The following is a 6,000-nucleotide window of genomic DNA, read 5'->3' as shown; positions in this document are numbered from 1 at the left end:
AGTAAGCAATGCATTTTTGTATTACTTGTTGAGGATCCCTAGTAAGTATTTTAACAGGTGAATTCAATCGCTGGGACAACTACTAGAGTTTTAAATAACACTTGCTTTATTCACAAAATGCTTAAGATGGGAAAATACAATCAAATACTTTGACATCATCTGCAGAATCATCAACTCTTGCGAGGTGTTATGACAGTGACCCTGATCTGTGGAGCCAATGTCTATCTATGATCAGTTTCATCAATCAAAAAAAAAAAAAAAAAAAGGTTCTATATGGCCTGTAGACTCTTGTAAAATACTATATATATATATATATATATATATATGATTTGTAAACAATTCCAAACAGATAAGGAAGCAACTGTAACAGTTAAATGTTTACAGGCTTCTCTGCCATTCTTGAGATACTACACAAAAACCGCAATATCTGATGGAAGGCAGTATTCCTTTATGAAGATCTCTGATCTCTTAACATACGTTCTTTACGTTTTGCCCTATTGAAGGCAGACTTGAGTGTTCTGCTGGCCTTTAATGGACATAAACCATCCTGAACTTAGACATACAGAATAGACACCGAATATAGCTAGGCTACCACCAGTATTGTCATCTTCTAATGTTTTTCTCATCTCTCTCAGAAGGCTGTGAATGCTAACACAGCTAAGAACTTGGGCGTCACTTGAAAATGTTTCGCTTCTTGCCAGAGACTCAGGGGAAACAGAATCCTTCATACTCATGAACAGACAAGAGTGTGAAAACCCATTTCTTTTAAAGATATTTTGCCTCGGAAAGAAGGCACCCAAAAAGTAAGGACGGCATACCACTGGCTTAAAGCTTAAAACTAGGAAACCATCATTGAAAGTGCTTAAGAGAATGGAAAAACCAACATGAACCCAAATGCTGTGGCTGGAAAGGAATAGGATCCTCGGAAAAGAGCAGGCCTAAGAGTCTGTTTTGGAGAGAACTTTGGCTGAGAACAGTAGAAAAAGCTAAATGAGAAAAACTTTCCAGAAGTTATTGTTTTAACATTGGTATATTAATGTATCAGGGAAGCATTTATTGGACCATAAACACCAATTTCAGGAAAAATAAAAATGTTTATAGGCCACATTAAAATAAAAATAGCTTGATTTCCATAAATAAAGTATACATACCTACTTATAACACCTATTAAATAAAAGAATGCCATGAGAAAACAGCACTGCATTCACCAAGTCACTCCTCTGACTAGACTCTTCTGCAGTGAAAAAGACTGGGACTATGTATTAACTATTTTACACAAAATAATAATTTTCCCTTCAATATTCTGATATTGACTAAAGCCTGAAATATGGTGCTGAGTGTTTCCACTTGCATTATATCAGACTCCAGTCTGGTGTGGACATTCTGATGATGAAAAACGACTTGAACTCCTACTAAAAGACTTGTCACATTTCCTACACCCAAAGGACTTCCCTTGGGTATGGATTCTTTGCTGCTGAATGAGGGCTGGAAATATGGCTGAATCCTCCTGCACATACACATTACATTCATAGGTATTCGGCATGAAAAGAATTTGATGCTCAACAAGGTAGTTTCTTTGACTGAAGGCTTTTTCACATCCATACAGCAATGGAATTTTATTCCAGTATGAATTCTCCAATGATACTAAGGTAGGAAAATAGCGTGAAGCATCTATCACATTCAATGTATTTGTAGGTTTTCTCATTGGTGTGGGTTTGTGGGTGTCAAGAGAGCAACACTGACAACTTTCCAATGTTTGTCACATTCAGGTTTCTCTCTGGTATGAATTCCTTGATGCTGAATGAAGGTTGAGCTGGGACTGAAGGCTTTACCACAGTCAGGACACATGTGATGGCTCCCTGGTGTGACATCTCATATGTTGAATGAGGCCTGAACTTGATTAAATGTCTCCCCACGTTCATTACATTCATAAGGTTTCTCTTTGGTATGAATACCTTGATGGTGGACAAGGTGTGCTCTCTGACTGAGGCTCTTTTCCCACGCATCACAATCAAAGGCTTTTTCTCTGGTGATGACTTCCTGTTGCAGGACAAGATCTGAGCTATGGCTGAAATTATCCTCATAATCATTACACTCATAGGATTTGTCTTTCCTATGAACTTTGTGATGCTGAATAAGGCATGCGGTTTGGCTGAAAGCTTTTCCACTTTCACTAGATTCATGTGGTTTCTCTGTGTGAATTCTTTGATGCTGAATAAGATGAGAATTCAATCTGAAGTCTTTTCCACACTCATTACACGTATAGGGCTTTTCTCTGGGACGAACTCCTTGATGTTTAATAAAGGTCAATCCACAGTTATTGTATTCATAGGACTTCTCTTCATCATGGACCTTCTGATGTTCAGCTTGGTGTGAGGTGTGACAGAAATCACTGCCACACACAGTACACTTACAAGGCATCTCTCTATGAACTCTCTGATGTTGAGTGAGGTGTACACTACGACTGAAGACCCTTTCGCAACTGCTACATTTATAAGATTTTGCTCTAGTGTGAATCCTCTTATGCTGAAGTATGTCTGAGCTCTGATTACAAGATTTGTCAGATGCCTCACAGGATTTATCAGATGCTTCACATTTATAGGGTTTTTCTCTAGTGTGTATTCTTTTATGTCGACTAAGACTTGAACTCTGACTGAAAGATTTTTCACATTCTTTACATTTGTAGGGTTTCTCTCTAGTATGAATTCTCTGATGTCTAGAAAGGGCTGAGCTCTGATGGAAGATTTTCTCACATGCATCACACTTATAAGATTTCTCAGTGGTAGGAATGCTCTCACAGTTACTAAGGTGGGAGAGTTCCATTAAACTGTCCTTATAATCATTACTGTGAAAATCCTGCGTTAGATCTATTTGTTCCTGTTTACCCGCTGAATTCTGGTTGAGGCTCACATCGTACTTATCAGTGTCATCAACATTCTGTATTCTAAGAACTCTCTGATCTGTATCAAGAGTAGAGTCCAGACTGAAGCTTTTTTCAAGTTCATTACATTCATTGTTCTTCTCACTGGTGAAGGTTTTCTTACTGATTGTTATTTGCCTAAACTCTCTCTCCAGGAAGAGAAATTTTCTTAGGATTTCCTGAAGCCTTTCTAATCTGTCCTCAGGCTTATACACTTCTCTAGTCTCAGGAACTTGGGCAATATCCTTTTTGAATCTTCCTACTCTCACTTTGTATGAATGTACTTCTTCTGGAATTTTCTGCTTAGGAATCAACAGCTTGTTCTCTTCTCTGGTCTCTCCATCTGATTCAATATATAAATAGAAAATGCAAATATAATCTGTACCCTGTGCTTAGAAAAAGAAAACTTAGAGGAGAAAACTAAATAATCTACAGTCTACCAGGGTAAGAGAAGTTTATTTACTTTGAAACATAGGCACAAAATCTCAACAGCAGATGTACGGGCATGAATAGGAGCAGTGAGGTAGGATCCAAGTGGTTCAGGGTGTGACAGAAACAGAGGGCAGGTTCAGCAGAGTAAGGAGATAACCAATTAAGGTGTTCAACAGAGATAACAGGGAACTAGTTCAACAGAATTATAGACAAGTAACTTGAATAGGGACCTACTACATCTTATGGATAAAGGACAAAATAACTGGAAAGAGTTCATCAAAAAAAAAGGGGGAAAGGAAAGAGCTCTTTATTCAGGGATACAGACAGAGCTCTTCACTGACTTCCAAAGCAGCTACAGCTTGGCTCAACAACTAGACTCTACTTCCCAGCTAGTTCATCTGATTGATTCTGCCTTACTCACCTGAGCAGTCATCTCTTAAGACTTCTCTATTCTTAGTTTCCAGATCAAAGACTTGTAGATCTTGTTCCAGCTGGGAGATCCCATCAGGCTTGAAAATTGGAAATCCTGCTCACAGAGAAGGAAATGGGATGTGGCATTTTATCCCCAGATACTACATTTTTCTCTTAATTAGTGGTTAATGAAGAGAGAAAGTAAATTCTTAGAAGACATTAGGAAGGCCTGGGGAGTGAGAAAGCCAAAGACCTTCAACACAGAATTCATGTTTGTGCTCTAGAAAGGGGTATGCTAAGGAGCATTTAAACATACTCAGTTAAAAATATTCATTTAAACATACTCAGACCAGGGAATTTGTGCATAAGTGTGTACCTGTCTTCACAGAAATTATCATTCTTACTCTTTACCGACTGCTTATAGATCAATCTTTGTATCAGACCCAATGTATACGTATTAGACCTAGTCAAAATGGAGGGCGTCAAAATATGACTCTGCTGGACTAGAAGAAGGTCAATTCTCAGGCACCTGTTGTATGGTGAGCTAAATTGTAGCAACAAAATCAGTGAAGACTGAATAAATACTGCAAGGACCAATTTCAGAAAATAATTCATTTTAGGGCATATGAGGAAACAAGTAATAATATGACACATCCTTACCCCTTAGGAGCTTATACTCTTGTTCAACAAATGTTTATGGGACGCCTCCTATATGCAAAGTATGTAGGAAATAAGAGCCCAAGCAGATACAGTCCATCCCCTCAAAGACCTTACACTCTAATTGCAGAGACAGATACAACTTACTATAATATTATGTAGTGAGGAAAGTGCAGTAAAAGTGCATTTTCACATAAAATGGTCTTTCTCTGGCTTGCCTAATGGACTGCTAAGATCTAATCTCTTTTAAAGCAAAAGCAAGAGGCAGTCTGCTTCTGAGGGGAGAACTATTACAGTATCAAAGGGGCAGTTTTTACATGTACTCAGCCCACAAAGTTTCTAGTAGCACACATGCAAGGTCTCAGTCAAGCCCCTCATCTCCAAAAACCCTTTCTCTTCATTTACTGAATGTCTACAGAACGTATTATTTGTTCCTATCCTGTGCTGTACTTAGTCGCTCAGTTGTGTCTGACCCTTGGAGACTCCACGTACTGTAGCCCACCAGGCTCCTCTGTCCATGGGGATTCTCCAGGCAAGAATACTGGAGTGGGTAGCCTATCCCTTCTCCAGGGGAACTTCCCAACCCAGGAATCAAACCAAGGTCTCCTGCATTACAGGTAGATTCTTTACCAGCTGAGCTACCTGGGAAGCCCCCTCCTATCCTGACACATTTCTATATAATGGAGTTTTATAGACTTTTAAAAACTGTTTCTTGGTATTATCATTCCTATTTAATTTATAAACTTTGATAACAGGGACCATGTGCATTGTATTGTGCACTTCCTTTGACTCATTTACTTAAGAGCTACTCATTGACGGCTAATTTTGTGTCTAAAGTGTCAACAGATAATCAAGGTTTTAAAAAGGGTTCTGGGCCTGAAAACTGATAAACCAACAGCTGTCCTATGAGATTCCATGTGAGAGTCTATGAGCAGGGAGACCAGAATAGATATAATAAAGGTATTTACTGTGTTTCTGAATTCTCTTGGGCATAAATAGAGTCAATTCTCCTTCTAGACACTTGTTAATTTAGTTAAGATACTCTATGTCAAATCAAATAGTTTTTTCAAGTTAAAAAAAAAAAAGGTCATGAAGCAGCAACTACCCTGCTCAAAATTCTGATAACACAATTTGCATCTTTTAATAGATATTTATTAAGATATTTCTAAGTATTTGATAATCAAAATTAATTTTTGTTACTTACTCTTTGAAGTGAAAAGTGCAAGCTTTAGTCGCTTAGTTGTGTTTGACTCTTTGCGACCCCATGGCTTCTCTGTCCATGGAATTCTACAGGCAAGAATACTGGAGTGGGTTGCCATTCCCTTCTCCATGGGATCTTCCTGACCCAGGGATCAAATCCAGGTCTCCTGCATTGCAGGCAGATTCTTTACCATTAGAGCCACCAGGAAAGCCCCTCTTTACTCTGCATCTACATTTAAATCACATACACACAATAAAAAAGATCATCTTCATGTGGGATTAGGAGTTTGATTTTAGACATGTGTTTAAGGTAATATGCAGGAAGGTATAAAAGAGAATGCCTAGCAGTGAGAGATACAAGATTGCAATTTAGAAAAGAA

Source organism: Budorcas taxicolor, chromosome 2, assembly GCF_023091745.1.
Source record: "Budorcas taxicolor isolate Tak-1 chromosome 2, Takin1.1, whole genome shotgun sequence".
Lineage (NCBI taxonomy): Eukaryota > Metazoa > Chordata > Mammalia > Artiodactyla > Bovidae > Budorcas > Budorcas taxicolor.
Note: the sequence above shows the minus strand (reverse complement) of the source record.